Below are 21,364 nucleotides of genomic sequence, written 5' to 3' on the forward strand. Positions count from 1 at the left end.
CTAAAAGTCATCATCTTGGTAACATTCTGGTCACTCTCTTCTGCAACCTCCACAGTTTTCACATTCAACATCAAACTAAGATACGAGTTGTAGCCCATTCAGTGCAGGACCCTGGGTTTTAAATGGTGATGTACCGTGGGGAGCATTCTAACTGGGTGCATCACTGTCTGGTGGGAGGGGGGAGGAGAGGCTACTGCACAGGATCAAAGTGCGCTGCAGAGAGCTGTAAACTTAGTCAGCTCCATTGGAAGCACTAGCTTCCGTAGTATCCAGGACACCTTCAAGGATGCCTCGAAAAAGTGGCATGCATCATGAAGGACACCCAACAGCCAGGTCACAGTCATAGTCATAGTCATTGTCATACTTTATTGATCCCGGGGGAAATTGGCTTTCGTTACAGTTACACCATAAATAATAAATAGTAATAGAACCATAAATAGTTAAATCGTAATATGTAAATTATGCCAGGAAATAAGTCCAGGACCAGCCTATTGGCTCAGGGTGTCTGACCCTCCAAGGGAGGAGTTGTAAAGTTTGATGGCCACAGGCAGGAATGACTTCCTATGACGCTCTGTGCTGCATCTCGGTGGAATGAGTGTCTGGCTGAATGTACTCCTGTGTCCACCAGTCCATTACGTAGTGGATGAGAGACATTGACCAAGATGGCATGCAACTTAGACAGCATCCTCTTTTCAGACACCACCGTGAGAGAGTCCAGTTCCATCCCCACAACATCTCTCAATGCTACCATCAGGGAGGAGGTACGGAAGCCTGAAGACACACACTTAGTGATTCAAAAACAGCTTCATCCCCTCTGCCATCCAATTTCTGAATGGACATTGAACCCAAGACTGCATTTTTAAATTTCTATTTTTTTTGCACTACTCATTTAACTAATTAATATACTTACTGAAATTCACAGTTTTCCCTCTATTGTTATACCGCTGCCGCAAAGCCAACAGGTCTCATGACATACGCTGGTGATATTTGTTGTGCATGAATAAAGTCTCCAGAGAGAAGTACTGGTAGACATGAAGTAGTCTCTTTATTGGACAAGATAAGATGCAGCAGGCATCATATTGAGACCCTTCCCGAGCAAAAGGTCTCCTTGACCCAACACTACATGACATTTATATGATAAAGATCAAAGGGCAATTCAGGACAATTCCAGATTTATACTGCTTCCTTTGAACTGTGCACCACTTTCACACCTCCCTCTACGTACCCATCTACAGACATCCGAATATTGAATTTAAACCAGCATTGTCTGGTCTTCCAGTTAACTGCGGGTCACAGTTCTTAGGAATCCATTGTTCACAGCTGCATTTTCCATTTAATGTACAGTTCACATTAATATTTGAAGATTGGTGGTAGAAGTCCAGTGCCAAAGTTGTCTGCTATATGTGCCAACCCCTAAAACACTCAAACAGTATTAAACCTAATTCTGAGATAAAAATATGAAGGCAAACTGTGCAAATAAGATAACGCTGAGAGCATGAATTATAAAAGTTTTTGAAATTGAATCATTAGATGGTAGAATCAGTTCAGATTAGTGGTGAGTGAAGTTATCCATGATGGTTCAGGAGCTTGATGGTTGTAGGGTAATTTATTGTCTAACAAATTCAAACCTACGAGTGGTATGCACAATGGATGAGCAGTCCATCGCCTTAATCCACCAACCACATCGTCTGCCGTTAAAACACTTCTCTTCTACACCACAATCCAACAACAGCTACCATGTTGGGATCTGAACTCGGGCCTGAAAGTTGCTATCCCAAAGCTTCCATATGCTAGTCATGTAACTTATCCACTACAGGATACCCACACATTCATGGGGCAAACATACAAACTCTTCACAGACAGTGGTGAGAATTGAACCCCAATTGAGTTTACTGGAGCTGTTAAATATTGTGCTCACCACTACACCCATTTCTTGCAGGCACTTACAGGGAAAAGAGAAATATAGTAGAATTTATGAAAGACTGCATAACCGAAGGTAAATGCCATTGGGAAAAATAAGGACAATAACTGTTCCTAAACCTGGTGGTGTGGGACCTAAAGCTTCAGTACCTCCTGCCAGATGGTAGTAGCGAGAGGAGGGCATGACCTGTATTTTATTTGTATATAAATCCATGATCCTCTGTGTTTGTTTCAATCACTATCTCAATCTGCCCTGTCAGATATTTAAAGAACCACATTTATTCACCCACAGATCTCTGTTATTGCATCCCTTTTTGGAATTGTTCTCATAAAAATAAAACACTTCACATTTCTGAACATTAAATTTGCCAGTTATTCCACCATTTAACCAACCTCGTTTCTCCACAAGTTCTTTTACTGTTCCCTTCACAGTTTACCATAGCTCTTTATTTTTATGCCATCTGCAAATCTGGAAATTTTGCCCTGCACAAAGATAAAAACTATTAATAGATCCAGGCAGTCCCTGAGTTATGCAAAGTTTGTATTCCTGAGAACCGTTCTGTAAGTTAATTTCTTCATAATTCAAAAATCTGTTTTCTATATCATCCCACATCAATTATTTTCGTCACCTCTTCAAAAAATTCCAACAAGTTTGTGAGACAGGATCACATACATAAAGCCATGCTGACCATCCCCCAGTAAGCCCATGGCTTTCCGAATGCACGTAAATCCATCAATAAGCTTCACATTCCTGGCAGAAGATCAACGCTGTCTGCTGGCACCTTACCTGAGCTTAAAGAAGACGTCTTGCTTCCCTCGAAGTCTTTGCATTAAGATTTTGGCGCGATTTTTAAAAATTACGTTGAGAGAAGATAACTTGTGGCCAAGATTTCAAGGAGCACTCTCGCATTTTTCTTCAAATTGTCTTTCACATAGACAAGAGAGGGTAACCAAACTTTAATTAACTCAATAACAGAGCATTTCTAATTGGAGAGCTCCGGATTTAAGCAGGTTATGAGAAAATCCACCGTCTAAGTGCTTTAACATTTATAATCTTAGAGACGCCACACAAATGTAATTTCCAGATGGTGACACACATAAAAGTTGCTGGTGAACGCAGCAGGCCAGGCAGCATACCCTTACTCACTCTTCCTTCAGTTAGTCCTGACGAAGGGTCTCGGCCTGAAACGTCGACTGCACCTCTTCCTAGAGATGCTGCCTGACCTGCAACTTTTATGTGTGTTGCTTGAATTTCCAGCATCTGCAGAATTCCTGTTATTTCCAGATGGTGAGATTACTTATACTGTAAAACATATGCGCTGCAATACAGAGTCGGACTACATCTCCCAGAATGCTCAGCTCATCGAACGAGCTTGCGTCAGACGCAAGCCGCCGCCATTATTTGGTGTGTGTGTGTGTGTGTGTGAGCGCGGTGGCCGGGTCTCGGGTCTGACACCGAGACGGTGCGCTCGGCGTGGGCTAGCGAGGTGAGCGGTAGCTGCACGGAGACGAAGAACGGCAGGGCCTTGGGTCGGAATACGGCGTCACGACAAGGGCCCAGACGAGCGGTGGCCGGGGCTGCAAGCTGCCCGCGGCAGAGGGGGAGGCGGCGAGGCCTGGCGAGGACGGGCAGCTGGTAAACACAAGCCGGGACAACACGTGGCTGCGAGCGGCGGCCGGCCGAGCCCTGAGCACGGCCAGGGTCGTCAGGGAGGGGACGGGGAGGTAAAGCCTGGCGGACTGAGGGAAGTTGGAGGTGGAGGCGGGGTCTGAGAGAGGATCTGGGGAGGGGGCGGGAGGGAGGGAGTCTGGGATGCAGGTGGGGGCTCTATCTGTTGCCAGAGCAGGAGTTCGGGGGTTGAGTCTGTGAGGGGGAAAGAGGGCATGGGGGATCTATTGGTGGGGAGGGGGTTGTGATTGGATCTGTCGGTGGGGAGGGGGTTGTGATTGGATCTATTGGTGGGGAGGGGGTTGTGATTGGATCTGTCGGTGGGGAGGGGGAGTTGTGATTGGATCTGTCGGTAGGGAAGGGGTTGTGATTGGATCTGTCGGTGGGGAGGGGGTTCTGATTGGATCTGCCGGTGGGGAGGGGGTTCTGATTGGATCTGTCAGTGGGGAGGGGGTTGTGATTGGATCTGTCAGTGGGAGGGGGTTCTGATTGGATCTGTCGGTGGGGAGGGGGTTGTGATTGGATCTGTCGGTGGGGGTGTTGTGATTGGATCTGTCGGTGGGAGTGGGTTGTGATTGGATCTGTCACTGGGGAGTGGGTTGTGATTGGATCTGTCAGTGGGTAGGGGGTTGTGATTGGATCTGTCGGTGGGGAGGGGGTTGTGATTGGATCTGTCAGTGGGGGGGGTTAAGATTGGATTTGTCAGTGGGCGGGTTGTGATTGGATCTGTCGGTGGGGGGGGGTTGTGATTCGATCTACCAGTGGGGAGGGGGGTTCTGATTGGATCTGTCGGTGGGGGGGTTGTGATTGGATTGTCGGTGGGAGGGAGTTGTGATTGGATCTGTCGGTGGGCAGGGGGTTGTGATTGGATCTGTCGGTGGGGAGAGGGGTTCTGATTGGTTCTGCCGGTGAGGAAGGGGGTTGTGATTGGATCTGTCGGTGGGGTGTAGTGATCGGAGTGGTGGGGGGGTTAAGATTGGATTGTCGGTGGGGGGGGTTCTGATTGGTTCTGCCGGTGGGGAGGGGGGTTGTGATTGGATCTGTCGGTGGGAGCGGGTTGTGATTGGATCTGTCAGTGGGAGGGGGTTTGTGATTCGATCTGTATGTGGGGTGAGGGTTTGTGATTGGATCTATCGGTGGGAGTGGGTTTTGATTGGATCTGTCAGTGGGAGTGGGTTGTGATTGGATCCTCGGTGAGAGGGAGGTTGTGATTGGATCTGTCGGTTGGAGGGAGTTGTGATTGGATCTGTCGGTGGGCAGGGGGTTGTGATTGCATCTGTCGGTGGGGAGGGGGGTTCTGATTGGTTGTGGGGTAGGGGGTTGTGATTGGATCTGCCGGTGGAGTGTTGTGATTGGATTGTCGGTGGGGGAGGTTAAGATTGGATTGTCGGTGGGGAGGGTTGAGATTGGATCTGTCGGTGGGGAGGGGGGTTGTGATTGGATCTGTCGGTGGGGAGGGGATTGTGATTGGATCTGTCAGTGGGAGTGGATTGTGATTAAATCTGTCAGTGGGAGTGGGTTGTGATTGGATCTGTCGGTGGGAGGGGGTTCTCATTGGATCTGTCGGGGAGTGGGTTGTGATTGGATCTGTCAGTGGGGAGGGGTTTGTGATTGGATCTGTCGGTGGGCAGGGAGTTGTGATTGGATCTGTCGGTGGGTGGGGGTTGTGATTGGATCTGTCGGTGGGGGGGTTAAGATTGGATCTGTCAGTGGGAGTGGGGGTTGTGATTGGATCTGTCGGTGGGAGCGGGTTGTGATTGGTTCTATCGGTGGGGAGGGGGTTGTGATTGGATCTGTCGGTGGGAGCGGGTTGTGATTGGATCTGCCGGTGGGGAGGGGGTTGTGATTGGATCTGCCGGTGGGGAGGGGGTTGTGATTGGATCTGTCGGTGGGGAGGGGGGTTGTGATTGGATCTGTCGGTGGGGGGGGTTGTGATTGGAACTGTCGGTCAGGGGGTTGTGATTGGATCTGTCGGTGGGGGGTTGAGATTGGATCTGTCGGTAGGAGGGGGTTCTCATTCGATCTGTCGGTGGGGAGTGGGTTGTGATTGGATCTGTCGGTGGGCAGGGGGTTGTGATTGGATCTCAGTGGGAGTGCGTTTTGATTGGATCTGTCGGTGGGAGGGGGGTTGTGATTGGATTGTCGGTAGGGGGGTTGTGATTGGATCTGTCGGTGGGGGGTTGTGATTGGATCTGTCGGTGGGAGTGGGGGTTGTGATTTGATCTGTCAGTGGGAGGGGGTTTGTGATTGGATCTGTCGGTGGGAGTGGGTTTTGATTGGATCTGTCGGTGGGGAGGTTAAGATTGGATTGTCGGTGGGGGGGTTAAGATTGGATCTGTCGGTGGGGAGGGGGTTCTGATTGGATCTGTCGGTGGGGAGGGGGTTGTGATTGGATCTATCAGAGGGGAGGGGGTTGTGATTGGATCTGTCGGTGGGCAGGGGGTTGTGATTGGATCTGTCGGTGGGCAGGGAGTTGTGATTGGATCTGTCGGTGGGCAGGGAGTTGTGATTGGATCTGTCGGTGGGGAGGGGGTTGTGATTGGATCTGTCGGTGGGAGGGGGTTTGTGATTGGATCTGTCAGTGGGAGTGGGTTTTGATTGGATCTGTCGGTGGGGAGGGGGGTTGTGATTGGATCTGTCGGTGGGGGGGGTTAAGATTGGATTGTCGGTGGGGGGGTTAAGATTGGATCTGTCGGTGGGGAGGGGGTTGTGATTGGATCTGTCAGAGGGGAGGGGGTTGTGATTGGATCTGACGATGGGCAGGGGGTTGTGATTGGATCTGTCGGTGGGCAGGGAGTTGTGATTGGATCTGTCGGTGGGCAGGGAGTTGTGATTGGATCTGTCGGTGGGAGTGGGTTGTGATTGGATCTGTCAGTGGGGAGTGGGTTGTGATTGGATCTGTCAGTGGGGAGGGGGTTGTGATTGGATCTGTCGGTGGGGGGGTTGTGATTGGATCTGACAGTGGGCAGGGGGTTGTGATTGGATCTGTCGGTGGGAGAGGGGTTGTGATTGGATTGTCGGTGGGGGGTTGTGATTAGTTCTGTCGGTGGGGAGGGGGTTGTGATTGGATCTGTCGGTGGGGGGGTTGTGATTGGATCTGTCGGTGGGGAGGGGGGTTGTGATTGGATCTGTCGGTGGGGGGGGTTAAGATTAGATCTGTCAGTGGGGGGGGGTTGTGATTGGATCTGTCGGTGGGAGCGGGTTGTGATTGGATCTGTCGGTGGGAGCGGGTTGTGATTGGATCTGTTGGTGAGGGAGGTTGTGATTGGATCTGTCGGTGGGAGGGAGTTGTGATTGGATCTGTTGGTGGGCAGGGGGTTGTGATTGGATCTGTCGGTGGGGAGGGGGGTTGTGATTGGATCTGTCGGTGGGGAGGGGGTTGTGAATGGATCTGCCAGTGTGGAGGGGGTTGTGATTGGATCTGTTGGTGGGGAGGGGGGTTGTGATTGGATCTGTATGTGGGAGAGGGGTTGTGATTGGATCTGTCGGTAGGAGGGGGTTCTCATTCGATCTGTCGGTGGGGAGTGGGTTGTGATTGGATCTGTCGGTGGGAGGGGGGTTGTGATTGAATTGTCGGTGGGGGGTTGTAATTGGATCTGTCGGTGGGAGGGGGTTGTGATTGGTTCTATCGGTGGGGTGGGGGTTGTGATTGGATCTGCCGATGGGGAGGGGGTTGTGAATGGATCTGTTGGTGGGGAGGGGGGTTGTGATTGGATCTGTCGGTGGGGGTTTGTGATTGGATGTATCGGTAGGAGGGGGTTCTCATTCGATCTGTCGGTGAGGAGTGGGTTGTGATTGGATCTGTCAGTGGGCAGGGGGTTGTGATTGGATCTGTCGGTGGGAAGGAGTTGTGATTGGATCTGTCAGTGGGAGGGGGGTTGTGATTGGTTCTATCGGTGGGGAGGGGGTTGTGATTGGATCTGCCGGTGGGGAGGGGGTTGTGATTGGATCTGTCGGTGGGAGGGGGTTGTGATTGAATCTGTCAGTAGGCAGGGGGTTGTGATTGGATCTGTCGGTGGGGAGGGAGTTGTGATTGGATCTGTCGGTGGGGGTGTTGTGATTGGATCTGTCAGTGGGAGGTGGTTCTCATTGGATCTGTTGGGGAGTGGGTTGTGATTGGATCTGTCAGTGGGGAGGGGTTTGTGATTGGATCTGTCGGTGGGCAGGGAGTTGTGATTGGATCTCTCGGTGGGCAGGGAGTTGTGATTGGATCTGTCGGTGAGCAGGAGGTTGTGATTGGATCTGTCGGTGGGCAGGGGGTTGTGATTGGATCTGTCAGTGGGAGGGGGTTTGTGATTCGATCTGTATGTGGGGTGAGGGTTTGTGATTGGATCTATCGGTGGGAGTGGGTTTTGATTGGATCTGTCAGTGGGAGTGGGTTGTGATTGGATCTGTCGGTGAGAGGGAGGTTGTGATTGGATCTGTCGGTTGGAGGGAGTTGTGATTGGATCTGTCGGTGGGCAGGGGGTTGTGATTGCATCTGTCGGTGGGGAGGGGGGTTCTGATTGGTTGTGGGGTAAGGGGTTGTGATTGGATCTGTCGGTGGGGTGTTGTGATTGGATTGTCGGTGGGGGGGTTAAGATTGGATTGTCGGTGGGGAGGGTTGAGATTGGATCTGTCGGTGGGGAGGGGGGTTGTGATTGGATCTGTCGGTGGGGAGGGGATTGTGATTGGATCTGTCAGTGGGAGTGGATTGTGATTAAATGTGTCAGTGGGAGTGGGTTGTGATTGGATCTGTTGGTGGGCAGGGGGTTGTGATTGAATCGGTCGGTGAGAGGGAGGTTGTGATTGGATTGGTCGGTGGGAGGGAGTTGTGATTGGATCTGTCGGTGGGTGGGGGTTGTGATTGGATCTGTTGGTGGGCAGGGAGTTGTGATTGGATCGGTCGGTGGGAGGGAGTTGTGATTGGATTGGTCGGTGGGAGGGAGTTGTGATTGGATCTGTCGGTGGGGAGGGGGGTTGTGATTGGATCTGTCGGGGTGTTGTGTTTTTTTGGATTGGTGGGGGGGTTAAGATTGGATTGTCGGTGGGAGGGTTAAGATTGGATCTGTCGGTGGGAGTGGGGGTTGTGATTGGATCTGTCGGTGGGAGCGGGTTGTGATTGGTTCTATCGGTGGGGAGGGGGTTGTGATTGGATCTGCCGGTGGGGAGGGGGTTGTGATTGGATCTGCCGGTGGAGAGGGGGTTGTGATTGGATCTGTCGGTGGGGAGGGGGGTTGTGATTGGATCTGTCGGTGGGAGGGAGTTGTGATTGGAACTGTCGGGCAGGGGGTTGTGATTGGATCTGTCGGTGGGGGGTTGAGATTGGATCTGTCGGTAGGAGGGGGTTCTCATTCGATCTGTCGGTGGGGAGTGGGTTGTGATTGGATCTGTCGGTGGGCAGGGGGTTGTGATTGGATCTCAGTGGGAGTGCGTTTTGATTGGATCTGTCGGTGGGAGGGGGGTTGTGATTGGATCTGCCGGTGGGGAGGGGGTTGTGATTGGATCTGTTGGTGGGGAGGAGGGTTGTGATTGGATCTGTATGTGGGAGAGGGGTTGTGATTGGATCTGTCGGTAGGAGGGGGTTCTCATTCGATCTGTCGGTGGGGAGTGGGTTGTGATTGGATCTGTCGGTGGGAGGGGGGTTGTGATTGAATTGTCGGTGGGGGGTTGTGATTGGATCTGTCGGTGGGAGGGGGTTATGATTGGTTCTATCGGTGGGGTGGGGGTTGTGATTGGATCTGCCGGTGGGGAGGGGGTTGTGATTGGATCTGTTGGTGGGGAGGGGGGTTGTGATTGGATCTGTCGGTAGGAGGGGGTTCTCATTCGATCTGTCGGTGGGGAGTGGGTTGTGATTGGATCTGTCGGTGGGAGGGGGGTTGTGATTGAATTGTCGGTGGGGGGTTGTGATTGGATCTGTCGGTGGGGGTTTGTGATTGGATGTATCGGTGGGAGTGGGGGTTGTGATTGGATCTGTTGGTGGGCAGGGGGTTGTGATTGGATCTGTCGGTGGGAAGGAGTTGTGATTGGATCTGTCGGTGGGGAGGGGATTGTGATTTGTTCTGTCAGTGGGAGGGGAGATGTGATTGGATCTGTCAGTGGGGAGAGGGGTTGTGATTGGATCTGTCGGTGGGGGGTTGTGATTGGATCTGTCAGTGGGAGGGGGGCTGTGATTGGATCTTTCGGTGGGGGTTTGTGATTGGATCCGTCGGTGGGGAGGGGTTTGTGTTTGGATCTGTCGGTGGGAGGGGAGATGTGATTGGATCTGTCAGTGGGGAGAGGGGTTGTGATTGGACCTGTCGGTGGGAGGGGGTCTGTGATTGGGTCTATCGGTGGAGGGTTGTGATTGGATCTGTCAGTGGGTGTGGGTTTTGATTGGATCTGTCGGTGGGAGTGGGGGTTTGTGATCGGATCTGTCAGTGGGCAGGGGGTTGTGATTGGATCTGTCAGTGGGGAGGGGTTGTGATTGGATCTGTCGGTGGGAGGGGAGATGTGATTAGATCTGTCAGTGGGAAGAGGGGTTGTGATTGGATCTGTCAGTGGGGAGGGGTTGTGATTGGATCTGTCGGTGGGAGGGGAGATGTGATTAGATCTGTCAGTGGGAAGAGGGGTTGTGATTGGATCTGTCAGTGGGGAGAGGGGTTGTGAATGGATCTGTGGGAGGGGGTCTGTGATTGGATCTGTCAGTGGGAGTGGGGGTTTGTGATCGGATCTGTCGGTGGGGAGGGGGTTGTGATTGGATCTGTCGGTGGGGAGGGGGTTGTGATTGGATCTGTCAGTGGTGTCCTGTGACGGGAATAAAGAACCAGCAGAGATGGAAACCACTTTGGAGTCCAGTATTGTTATAAACTATTAATATTTATTAGTAACTACGCAATATGGTAATATAAATGTAGATAAATCAAACAGGTTAACAATGATTATATATAAAAGTAAGTGTGGGATAGATATGTATGAAAAACCAAGCTTCTTTAAGTCTAGGGGTAAAAAGATACAGTCTTACGATGTTGAGTAAAGTTCAGTTCAGTTCAGTTCAGTTCGTGGTATTTAGTTGAGTAGTGATGGGGAGAGAGAGACAGAGTGAGTTGAGTCTTCAGGTGAGGTGATGCTGTCGATCTTCTCGTCGTCCTCCGAAATCCTTTACAAGTCACCGACTGTGACTTTAACCAGGGGGACCGGTCTTCCTGCGGTGGAGCTATCACCCCGGCAAGGGTGGACACATAGACAACTCCCCACCAGTCAACCCCTTCTTCACCGTTGGAATAGCACTTTGGATCAATCCTCCAAAAACCCACTTTCTCTGCAGGCACAACAATGCTCATTCAGTGTCCAGATCATGTGTCTGAGGTCTGTATCATCTGACCTCCCATTTATTTCTCTGTGCTGAGCATCACCTGTCATTCCATGAGTCCCTCCTTCCTCTGTCTGTAAAGAAATGCACAAGCAGGCAACAAGTCCTTGAAAGTAACATCAACAATCTGCCTTTGGTCACCATAGCAACCTTCGAGCTGCTCAGTGCTGTCTCCAACTCCAAACTCAGTAGAAATACAAAGTTACTTCCGATGCCTTAAAATGACAGTCCAACTGTTAATCTTCGTCTCTCTCTCTCTCTCTCTCTCTCTCTCTCTCTCTCTCTTTTCCAAAAGCAACATATCGGTGGTAAATAGCTCTTGTCTCTTTCTCCTTTCCAAACAAACCATCAATGATAAATGGCCCTCTCTGTCTCTCTTCTGTTACGTAGCCCGTAACTGGGTTGCCGAACCAGCAGAAATGGACCACTTAGTTGGAGTCTGGATTACTGGAACTAAGAAAGTTTTATTAAAGAAATAAGTAACACAGTACTCTAATCGTAAGGATATGAATGCAACAAATTAGCAATGATAAAACACACATGTACACAGAACTAGGGTAATAGGAATCAAACAAGCTCTATCGCAGTCTAGGGGTAAAATGATCAGTCTCAAGTGACGCAGAGTTCAGTTCAGCTTAGTACAGTTCGCAGTAATCGCTGTTGTGCCTTTGGAGAGAAAGAAAGAGATAATATGCAAATCTGATTCAGACAGACCTTTGTTCTTCGCAGTTAGCTTTCGGGCGAACCCTTTTAATGTCTTCTGTGGTCACCGACTGTGACTCCTCCGTTCTGGATACGACCGTTCTTTCGCAGTGAACCCGGCACCCAGGCAAGGGTGGACACACACACCAGGTTCCCACCAATCGTATCCTTTTCACCCGGTGCGTCTATAGTCGGTTCCCGCGACCAGACCTCCAACTCCCACCAACTTGTGGGGGCACTCTGCTTTTCCAGGGTCTCATTATCTTGTGATCTCGTGGTGTCTGTCTTGCCCTAGCGAACCTGTTCTTTTTATCCCCCTGCTGGGGTATCGCCTGTCCATCAAACTTCAAACAGTTCAGGTTCAAAGCAATCGGTCTGTCAATACTCGGACTGCTGTCTCTTTCCATTATCTCTCTCTCCTCTCTCATTAACATTTGGAATATTTCTCCATTGTCTCACTTATCTCTCTCATTAGCATCAATCTTCTGATAACTTGGTTTTTCGTCACACCCCTCTCCTTCAAAGAATTTTTTCGGGGGTAAAAATTATAGGCATGAATACATTATTAGATACACACTAATATACAGGGTCATCAGCTATTCGACTAATACAGAGAACTTTAAGTTTTCAACACCTTGACAGACAGTCAGCAATCACATTTTCCGTTCCTTTTATATGTGTTATTTTAATATCCTCTAAGACCAGGCTCCAATTTCATAGTGGCCAAAAACACTAATGGATTGTGATCGATGTCAATTCTCAGTGGTTTCTGTCCCGGACAAATATAACAAGGGTCGTCCCGCACAAACTTCGCATTCTTTTGCAAGAGCTTAGTAAGAGGGAGGGTAATATCCGCAAAGTTTTTACAAAACTTCCGATAGTACCCCACCATCTCCAAGAACCTTCTCAGGGCTCTCTTGTCTGTCGGGGTGGGGACTTCAGAGATAGCCCACACCTTAGCCTGCATCGGAGCCAGCTGCCCCTGTCTTACCACAAATCCCAGGTAAGTGACCTTCGCGTGGCCGAATTCACTTTTTGCGAGGTTCACTGTCAGGATGGCTTCAAACAGCTTTTTAACCAGCTCCTCTACTGCCACAATGTGCCCCACCCACGTGTCACTCCAGACCACTAAATCGCCAATATACGCTTCTGCGTTCTTTAGTCCTTTTGTCACTGAATTAATCATCCTGTAGGGGTGTTGCTTACTAGGCTGAGCTGGTGTGACAACAGCACCATGTCCCGGCTCTTGGCATCACCTCGGGACATCCGGACATACGTGTGCATGCCGGTTAATTAGCTCTCTTAGCGGGTTGCTTTGTTCGGGGGTTAATGGAGAGACCTTATCAGCAAAGCTGGCCAAAACAATAGACTTCTCCCATCTGGTCGGCACCATACTTATGTTTTCAAAATGGGTTTTCCCCTATCAGGTGGCACCCTAGCCTCATTAATTTTCGTGATAACACCGACTGGGTCTGCTCACCTATCGTGGCAAGCTGTTAGCATATCAATAGCCTGTAACTGTGTTAGCTCACGTCTACAATAGTCAATAGCATCCTTCCTCCTGTGCAGCCAGTAAGACTCCTTCATGATTCTATCGACTGTTTTCCTCACCCCAAAATGTCCACCGAGGGGTATCTTGTGGGCCAGGTTAAAAATCTCGCCCCTATAAATTTTCAGCACTACCACCTGGTGTACTACCTCATTCCTCATCTGCGGGCACGGTACGTGGTCTCTATTTCCTCATTAGTACTCCCTCCTTCACATAATAGTCCACTGGCTTCCTTTTTAATTCTGCTTCGGAGAGAGCTGTCTCCGCCAAAACCACCAGCTCCTCGTCTCGCTCCTGTGCCTGTATAAATTCCTTCCTTGCTAATGATAAGTCTAACTCAACGTCCATTTCAGTACGCCCCTTCTTTTCACTTTCTAACCCCTCCTGGTACAAGGCTGGTAAAAACGTCTCCGCTAAATCTACATTCGCTTCGGCAGCCTTTCTGGACATGCGCCGAGTCACTGCGCAAACGGAATAAACCTGTGAGTCCATGGGCGGGGCCTTAATCCTGGCAGGCTGGCTTGTCAATCTTACTGCTGGGTACACCTCTCTGCCGGCGAGGTCATTACCGAGTAAGACCTCCACGTCTTCCATCGGTAGTTCGGGCCTCACCCCGATCGTGACCGGTCCAGAGACCAAGTCACTTTTTAGGTGTATCTGGTGCAAAGGTACTGCTTCAGTCCCTTTCCCAATGCCTTTCATCACCCTGACCTCCCCCGTCTGGGTCTCTGAACTAAAGTCTAACACACTCTTTAATATCAATGACTGACAAGCTCCAGTGTCTCTCCAGATCCGTACTGGAACTGGGTTTAACCCCTCCTTCACCGACACCAATCCGGCGGAGATAAACCTCTTGCGCCCTTCCTGAACTTTATCAGACCTCTTCTCCCCCAGCGGTTTGTTTACCAGCTCAATACAGCCAGTCGGAACCGCCGTTTTTCCTTTCCCCGTCTCCTTCTTTGGGGCAAGGCACCTGGATGCAAAGTGTCCGGCTTTCCCACAATTATAGCATACGACCCCAGGAGACTTCCTACCAAACTGCTCCCGGTCTTCCTTATCCCTCTCACTAGTCCCCGGCTTACTTTCTGACTTTTCTGGTGGACTCTCCCCGCCCTCTTGACTACCCTTCTGGTAGCCTTTACTCGGGGTAAACTTCACTTTGTGCATTAACGCATATTCATCCGCTAACTTTGGCAGTTGCGGCTAAGGTGTCTGCCTCTTTTTCATCTAGGTAGGGTTTCATATCTTCAGGGACACAACCTTTAAACTGCTCGATCAGTATTAGCTGTAGCAGTCTGTCATAAACCCCATTGACCCCTTTCGAGCCGCACCAACGCTCACAATACATCTGCATCTCACGGGCAAACTCTGAATACGTGCTTCCTCGCATTCCGGAACCTCTGCCGGTATGCCCCTGGGACCAACTCATAAATCCTGAGTATGGCCTCTTTCACCACATCATACCTCTGGGCATCTTCTGCGGACAAGGCCGAGTAAGCTTGCTGGGCTTTTCCTTTAAGTACGCTCTGAAACAAAACAGCCCACTTATCCCTCAGCCAGTCCTGACTTGCAGCAACTTCTTCAAAATGGAGAAAGTACCGATCAACATCGGCCTCCTCAAATGGGGGAACCAGCCTAACCTCCTATGTCGCCCTGAACCCTCCACCTTGTTTCGGCATTTGGCCCCTATCTAGTGCCATCCTTAACTTTTCAAGCTCAAACTCCCTTTCCTTCTCTTTCTCTTTGCGTTCTAACTGCCTGTCCCTCTCTTCTCGCTCCAGCTGTTTTACCCGGAACTCGTGCTCGAGTCTCAATTTTTCCATCTGCAGCTGTACTGCTTCTCCACCAGGTTTGCCCGTAGATACCACCTCCAGCTCCCCTTGGGGAAACACACCTTTAGATACATAGTGCTCTATGATAGCTCTGTGCATCTCCGCTCTCCTCATTGTCGACTTCCTCTTAAAAAGATTCAGCCGTTTGGCCACAGTTGCCAATTCTGATTTCCTGGCATCCTCTAATGCCTCCGAGGTTGGCGCCTTTAGAAATTCCTCAATCTCCATTTCTGCTGTTTGCCTTTTCTTTCTTTCGGGAATTTTAACCCTATCAATTTACCCAGTCCCAAATTTGGCATTCAAAATTGCGGACGAGATTCCCACTTATGTTACGTACCCCGTAACTGGGTTGCCAAACCAGCAGAAATGGACCACTTAGTTGGAGTCTGGATTACTGGAACTAAGAACGTTTTATTAAAGAAATAAGTAACACAGTACTCTAATCATAAGGATACGAATGCAACAGATTAGCAATGATAAAACACACATGTACACAGAACTAGGGTAATAGGAATCAAACAAGCTCTATCGCAGTCTAGGGGTAAAATGATCAGTCTCAAGTGACGCAGAGTTCAGTTCAGTTTAGTACAGTTTGCAGTAATCGCTGTTGTGCCGTTGGAGAGAGAGAGAGAGATAATATGCAAATCTGATTCAGACAGACCTTTGTTCTTCGCAGTTAGCTTTCGGGCGAACCCTTTTAATGTCTTCTGTGGTCATCGACTGTGACCCCTCTGTTCTGGATACGACCGTTCTTCCGCGGTGAACCCGGCACCCAGGCAAGGGCGGACACACACACCAGGTTCCCACTGATCGTACCTTTTCACCCTGTGCGTCTATGGTCGGTTCCCGCGACCAGACCTCCAACTCCCACCAACCTGTGGGAGCATACTGCTTTCCCAGGGTCTCATTATCTCATGATCTCGTGGTGTCTGTCTTGCCCTAGCGAACCTGTTCTTTTTATCCCCCTGCTGGGGTATCGCCTGTCCATCAAACTTCAAACAGTTCAGGTTCAAAGCAATCAGTCTGTCAGTACTCGGACTGGTGTCTCTTTCCGTTATCTCTCTCTGCTCTCACGTTAACATTTGGAATGTTTCTCCATTGTCTCACTTATCTCTCTCATTAGCATCAATCTTCTGATAACTTGGTTTTTCGTCACACTTCAAACAGTTAATAGGGGCACTCCTGGATTCCCTCTCAGTGGGGAGTGTGGGTTGTGATTGGATCTGTCAGTGGGAGGGGATTTGTGATTGGATCTGTATGTGGGAGGGGGTTGTGATTGGATCTGTGGGTGGGAGGGGGGTTGTGATTGGATCTGTGGGTGGGAGTGGTTTGTGATTGGATCTGTCAGTGGGGAGGGAGTTGTGGTTGAATCTGTTGGGGAGGGGGTTTGTATCTGATAGTGGGAGTGGGGGTTGTGGTTGGATCTGTCAGTGGAGAGGGGGTTGTGGGTGGTTTTGATGGTGTCAGTGGGGGTGGGGATGAGAACTGTCAGTGGGGAAGGGGTCATGGTTGGGTCTGGCAATGTGAGTAAGGGTTGGGAGTGGGTTGTGATTGGATCTGTTGGTGTGAGTAGGGGAGGGGTTGAGGTTGGATCTGACGATGGGGGTGGGATGCGGTTGGATCTTGTCATAGGGGTGAGGATTGGATCTGTCTGTGGGGGCTAGATCTGCAAGGTGGGGGGGTTCATTGTCTGTGGGGAAAGTTGGATATTTCAGTGGGGGTGGAGGTAGGATCTGTTGGTGGGAGGGGCTGGGGCCAAATAAGTGGAGGCAAGTGGGGGTCAGATCTGTCAGGGGTGTGGTGAAGAGGTAACAGTGGGACTGGATCTACAGTGGGGAATTGGAAGAAAGTGAGGGCTAATATGGTTGCACAGGCTGCTTCTCTGTGCGTCAACTGTGTCGAGATTTTGTAACCTGTGTCAGCAAGTTGTTGAGGTTGTCACTACATATATCCCAGTTTGAGATGGGTCTGTATTCGGACCTTAAAAGGTTTGAGTATGTATGAGACAGGAAAGGTGACTTGACTTGTGATCTTATCAAATTATGTGGAGTAGGCTGCAGGCAATTGCTGTCGAGCACTGTTGTGTTTTTTATGTGAAGCGGTTACACAGCAAACAACTGAGCGGGAGGAGAGGCAGGAAACATTTGCTGGTACATGAGGTTCCAAGCAGAAAAAAGTGTCTCTTGCCTGTGTTCGCTGTTGACCTTCGTTTCATTGTTACTTGCAGCTCAGAAGCTGATGAAAGGTGAATTGACAAACCATTTGATCAGTGCATGTAGTTGACAACTGGACGCACCCTGAGCTCAACTAAAGAACTGTCGTTTTCTTGTGCCGATAGGGTTTTAGTGACTGCTGTCCTGTGCCTTTCATCTAAGTGTGGCAACTTCCCCAGTGTCTGGTTGGAAATGAGCCAACTGATAGTGTACCAGGTTGTACATGGTGCATATGTCCCAGATTGCTGCTAGTCTGCACAGGAGCTTTGACAACACGTACTGAAATGAAGCAAGCAAGTATAGTGGAAGGGAAATGGGGGTGGGGGGAGAAGCTGCACCTTATTGGCAGTCTGCATCCTGAGCTGTCAAGCTTTTGTTTTCATCATTGTCACTGGTTGAGCCATCTTGTGAAAGGAGAAATTCGTGCTGTGAACCAGGCTTTTTGCTGTACTGTTAGTGATGCAGATGTATGTTAGGCCTGCCTTAAGAAAGTCAGAAATAATGCTGCTGAAGTCTGTTGCAACACAACGCAGCCACAGCAGTGCTTGTGTTATTGGGTAAGTAAAACAGGAGCGTGGGCGAATGATCCAGATCCAAAGTTCAATTCCAGTACAGCAATCAGAATCAGGTTTATGATCATCAGCGTGTGTCGCGAAATTTGTTAACCTAGCAGCAGCAGTTCAATGCAATACATAATATAGTAAAAGAAAAAAAAAATTGCAGTATATGTATGTTGAATAGATTAAAAACTGCAAAAAAACTAATAATATATATTTAAAAAATGAGGTAGTGTCCAGTGGTTCAATGTCCATTTAGGAATCGGTTGGCAGAGGGGATTAAGCTGTTCCTGAATGGCTGAGTGCGTGCCTTTAGGCTTCTGTGCCTCCTACCTGATGGTAACAGTGAGAAAAAGGGCATGCCCTGGGTGCTGGAGGTCCTTAATAATGGACATTGCCTTTCTGAGACATCGTTCCCTAAAGATGTTCTGGGTACTTTGTAGGCTAGTACCCAAGATGGGGTCGACTAGCTTACAACCCTCTGCAGCTTCTTTTGGTCCTGTGCAGTAGCCCCCCCCCATACCAAACAATGATGCAGCCTGTCAGAATGCTCTCCATGGTACATCTACAGAAGTTTTTGAGGGTATCTGTTGACATACCAAATCTCTTCAAACTCCTAATGAAATATAGTCACTGTCTTGCCTTCTTTATAACCTCATCGATATGTTGAGACCAAGTTAGATCCTCAGAGATCTTGACACCCAGGAACTTGAAACTGCTGACTGTCTCCACTTCGGGTCTCTCTATGAGGATTGGTATGTGTTCCTTTGTCTTACTCTTCCTGAAGTCCACAATCAGCTCTTTCGTCTTACTGGCGTTGAGTACAAGATTGTTGCTGCGACACCACTCCACTAGTTGGCATATCTCACTCCTGTACACCCTGTCATCACCACCTGATTGTGGTTGTATCATCAGCAAATTTGTAGATGGTATTTGAGCTATGCCTAGACACACAGTCATGTGTATACAGAGTGTAGAGCAGTGGCTAAGCACCCACCCCTGAGGTGTTCCAGTGTTGATCATCAGCGAGGAGGATATGTTATCACCAATCTGCACAGACTATGGTCTTCCGGTTAGGAAGTCAAGGATCCAGTTGCAGCCCATGTTCTGTAACTTCTCTATCAGAATTGTGGGAATGATGGTATTAAATTCTGAGCTATAGTCAATGAACAGTATCCTGACAGAGGTGTTTGTGTTGTCTAAATAGTCTAAGGCCGTGTGAAAAGCCATTGAGATTGCATCTGCCGTTGACCTGTTGTGACAATAGGCAAATTGCAGTGGGTCCAGGTTGTTGCTGAGGCAGCCGTTCAGTCTAGTCATGACCAACCTCTCAAAGCATTTAACCATTGTAGATGTGAGTGCTACCGGGTGATAGTCATTAAGGCAGCTTACATTATTCTTATTTGGCACTGGTATATATGTTGCCCTTTTGAAGCAAGTGGGAACTTCTGCCTGTAGCAGTGAGAGGTTGAAAATGTCCTTGAATACTCTTGCCAGTTGGTTAGTAATTGGGGATGTTTCATTGTCTGTAAAAAATAATTGGGAATTTAGATAGATAAAGTCATAGTCATGATTGCCCTAAGGTGTAACTTTTTAATTGGTGTCCTTCAGGGAAGAAAATTCTCTGTCTAGACTCACTTTCAAGGACTCTAAAACTTATGTTCTTAGTATTATTTATTACTTATTTTTATGTGCACAGTCTGTCTTCCTTTGAGCATAGGTTGTGTAATTTTTCATTGATTCCATTGTATTTCTTTGTTCTACTGTGAATGCCTGTAAGAAAATGAACCACAGGGCAGTATATGGTGACATTATTCATACTTGGATAATAAATTTACTTCGAACTTTGGAACGTGATTCTAGATCCATGGCAACACTGGAAACTCTGAATTGTTCTTCAGTTGTATTCAACTGGCACATTGGAATAAATCTAGGCTCCTGATTTGGCAAATTCCTTTAGGAGCAACTGATATCTATCAGGAGAACAGTCCCAAACGCTGGTAAAGAAGCAGCGTTAATGTACCCACAGAATTGTACCTTTAGCCAACATCCAAAGTTTGTAAGTTCAGTATCCATGGTGATAGCAGCTGACAGGAAGGGGAGGCCCAGAAGCATCTATTTCCATTGATAGCAAAGTCTATCATGAGAATGCCAAAGACAAGATTGCAATGTTAGCAGCCATTTTCCATCCAGAAATGCCAATTGGGTGATCTTGGCTTGCTCCTGAAATCTTTACCAGCATCCACAACATTTTAGTGCTTAAGTCATCATGTTTCATTTGATCTTCTTTTCTGAGATTTGTTGATAGAAGGGCAATCTACACTGTCTGCAATTGTACCACACTGAGCACAGCAAAATAATATTAAATAAAAATTACTTTTTTTTCACCTACACTCCATCCACAGAGAGCAGGATTTCCCTATGCCAACCATTTTAGTTCCTATCCCCACATCTGTTCTGACCTGGCCTGATCTTCTGCCACGATAAGGCCATGTTCAGGATGGAAGAACAATACCTCGTATTCCATCTAGGTAGCCTGAGGCATGAACATTGGTTTCTCGTTCTGGTATTTTTTCTCCTCCCTCTTCTGTCTTCTTCTGTTCCCCACTCTGGCCTCTTATCTCATATCATCTGCCTATCGTCTCCCCAAAGCCCCTCCTCTTTCCCTTTCTCCCATGGTCCACTCTCCTCTCTCTATCAGCTTCCTCTTTCTTAGCCTTTTCCACCTATCATCTCCCATCTCCCTCCTCCACCCACTTGGCTTCACCTATCACCTTCTAGCTTGTCTTCCTTCCTTTCTTTCTCTCCTCTCCTCCCCACCCCCCAATCTTTTAAATTTGGCATCTTCCCCCTTCCTTTCCAGTTCTTGGCCCAAAACTTCAGCTGTTTATTCATTTCCATAGATGCTGCCTGATCTGCTGAGTTTCTCCAGCATTTTGTATGTGTTGCTCTGGATTTCCATCGTCTGAAGAACTGCTTGTGTTTAAAAATTACTTTTTAAATTTTCATCTTTCATGGGAAGCAAATTGTGCTAACGGTTGATTATGTTAATTCAAGCTATTAGTGACAGTTTAACACATCTTGCAGGCCAGTGATGGTTTATTTACTGATAGCAGCAATGTCTAAATTGAACTTGGTGAAACAGGATTTTGTATGCCGAGACATTCCTATTAAGTTTTTACCCAATAGAATTAAATTAATATGAGGCACAAATTTGAATTCAAGGATATTTCATCTCGAAGACTGACCCACAGATTTGTTGAATTCTGCAGCAAGTCAGTGGCATCATCTTGCAACAGCTTACATTTAGAGAGTTACTGTCTTTAACAGGCAAATATCCTATAACATTGTTGAAATAGGGGAAAAGCATGACAAGCTCCATTGGGAGAGGTATCATGAACTGTTGGAAGAAAATCAAAAACTCAAGAGTTTAAACGTGCTTTAACATAGTGTGGTGCATTGAGCTTCAGGGAGAAAAGTCAGAAAGTTGGACTCTTCAGTGACTCAGCTGTCACCAGTGGTGGGAAGGGGATATGTAATATTCAGATGTTACATGTATTAAAATGCTGTAACACCTAGAATTCAAAACAAG

At 48.5% G+C, this 21,364-nt stretch overlaps 1 protein-coding gene across 6 annotated transcripts in view; it reads left to right on the forward strand.

Moving 5' to 3' along the window:
* Nucleotides 1-3,322: 3,322 nt before the first annotated feature.
* The window catches only part of LOC140211163 (DDB1- and CUL4-associated factor 1-like), a 95,608-nt gene continuing 77,566 nt past the window's right edge, over nucleotides 3,323-21,364 (forward strand). For 3 of the 6 annotated variants that reach the window (XM_072280699.1, XM_072280698.1, XM_072280703.1), the window contains exon 1: nucleotides 3,323-3,645. The gene's annotated coding sequence lies outside the window, so the exon portion shown is untranslated. Of the gene's footprint in view, nucleotides 3,646-17,627; nucleotides 17,773-21,364 lie in introns of those variants that run through there. The other 3 variants (XM_072280701.1, XM_072280700.1, XM_072280702.1) reach the window with 2 other exon arrangements.

Source organism: Mobula birostris, chromosome 16 (assembly GCF_030028105.1).
Source record: "Mobula birostris isolate sMobBir1 chromosome 16, sMobBir1.hap1, whole genome shotgun sequence".
In the NCBI taxonomy this organism is placed as follows: Eukaryota; Metazoa; Chordata; class Chondrichthyes; order Myliobatiformes; family Myliobatidae; genus Mobula; species Mobula birostris.